The following is a 1,575-nucleotide window of genomic DNA, read 5'->3' as shown; positions in this document are numbered from 1 at the left end:
GGCCCCGTGGCCGCGAGGGTCGGAGCCAGCGCCTGGCCCGGCCCTCGGCTGACTCCCCGGCGCGGCCCCGGCGCTGAAAGAATGAGCGCGCAAGTTAGAACTCGCCTGTGCTTTCGACATCTCCGAGCTGCTGCCGGTAGAGCAGGCAGCGAACTAGAAAAAGTCGGTCCAGTTCGCCCCCTAGCCCCAGGCGAGCCGCGCTCCCTCCAGCCGAGACGGCGGCTGCGGGCCAGGGAGGCCGAAGGGCACTGCAATCGGGAAACCGGAGCAGCCCCCTTCCCAGAGCGCCACCCCCCGCCCCGAGCCCTCGCCTACCCTACAGAGGTGTTGCCAGCCCCACCTCAGCGGACCCCTCCCGGGGAAGGGTCCCCGGCCCGGGCCTGGATGAGACGGAATGGGGGCTCCCCGGGCCTCGGAACGAGGCACCTTCGAAGATGCCCCCTCCGAGTCCGGGACCTACCGGGCTGTGCCACCAGCGAGGCTGCCCCGCCGCTCGCCCGCCAGCTCCGGGGTCGGAGGATCGCGCCCGGCCAGCGGGAGTGCGCCAGCCAGAGTTTGACAGGGAGGCGGGCGGGGGCGGGGGGGGTGTCAACGCCAGAGGCAGATGTCAGCATCTGGATGGGGGTGGTAGCGGCAGAACTTCCCAAACGCCAGCCGTCAGCAGGCACCCAGCTCCCCCATCGCCTATGCAGCCAAAGAGGAGGCACAGGGAGCCGCCTCCACAGTGCCAGCCCTCCGTTCGGGAGTCCGTGCACCGGGCGTCTCGGGCTTCCACCGCGCCCACTGTCCCGCCCCGCGAAGCTCCCCCGAGGCGCCCGACTCGGCGATTACCTTGAATGGCAACGATCCCCGGCGATCGGGTCTGTCCCCGCGCCCAGCGTGGGTCGGGATGGAGCAAACGACCAACTCCCCGCAAAAAAAAAATGTGGTACTCGCCGGCGCCAAAGTTCGAGGCTTCACGCGCACCCCAGGCTGCGGAGGCGCGCGGGCATGACGCCCGCGGGCTGCGCTCGGATTTGGGGAGCGGGAGGAAGAAAGGAGTCGGGCTTGGCGTTTCCTCCACCAAACTTCGCTCGCAACTTGCGAACGCTTGGAGCGCGGAGGAAAGCCGCGGCCTCGGGACGCCCGGGCCCCGCCAGCCTGGAAAGGAGTCGCTGCGCCGGGCCAGCTACGCCGCGCGCAGACCCCGCGGCGCCCGAGCTTTGTGGCGGCCGCGCTCGCTCCTTTGCTCGCCCGCCCGCCCGCTCGGCTCTCCGCGGCGTTCTCCGCTGCCGCCGCCGCCGCCGCCGCCCCCTCCCGGCGGGTCACGCCCCCGCTGAAACCCGAGCCGTTTCCTGGACGGCGGCGCCCGCTCTGCCAATCAGCGCCGCGCGCCCCGCCGCCCCGACTCGGCGCGGCTCCCGACGCCTGCAAGCGGCCGGAGACCCCGGCGGGGAGGGCGAGGGGGCCCGGGCAGCACCGGGACGCAGAGGGGCAGCAGGCAGCATCCTCCGTGGATGCGGCCGGGGCCCGCGCCCCCTTCCTTCCCTGGGCAGTTCGCCTGATCCACGGGTTGCCGGGTGGTTACGTTACGTT

At 72.4% G+C, this 1,575-nt stretch overlaps 1 protein-coding gene across 10 annotated transcripts in view; it reads right to left on the bottom strand.

Moving 5' to 3' along the window:
* Nucleotides 1-1,250, bottom strand: part of FGFR2 (fibroblast growth factor receptor 2) — a 107,652-nt gene extending 106,402 nt beyond the window's left edge. For all 10 annotated transcript variants that reach the window (XM_010859237.1, XM_010859232.1, XM_010859235.1 and 7 more), the window contains exon 1: nt 832-1,250. The gene's annotated coding sequence lies outside the window, so the exon portion shown is untranslated. The remainder of the gene's footprint in view (nt 1-831) is intronic.
* Nucleotides 1,251-1,575: the final 325 nt, after the last annotated feature.

This window comes from Bison bison, unplaced genomic scaffold (assembly GCF_000754665.1).
Source record: "Bison bison bison isolate TAMUID 2011002044 unplaced genomic scaffold, Bison_UMD1.0 scf7180017864456, whole genome shotgun sequence".
In the NCBI taxonomy this organism is placed as follows: Eukaryota; Metazoa; Chordata; class Mammalia; order Artiodactyla; family Bovidae; genus Bison; species Bison bison.
This window is presented reverse-complemented; position numbering and strand designations above follow the sequence as displayed.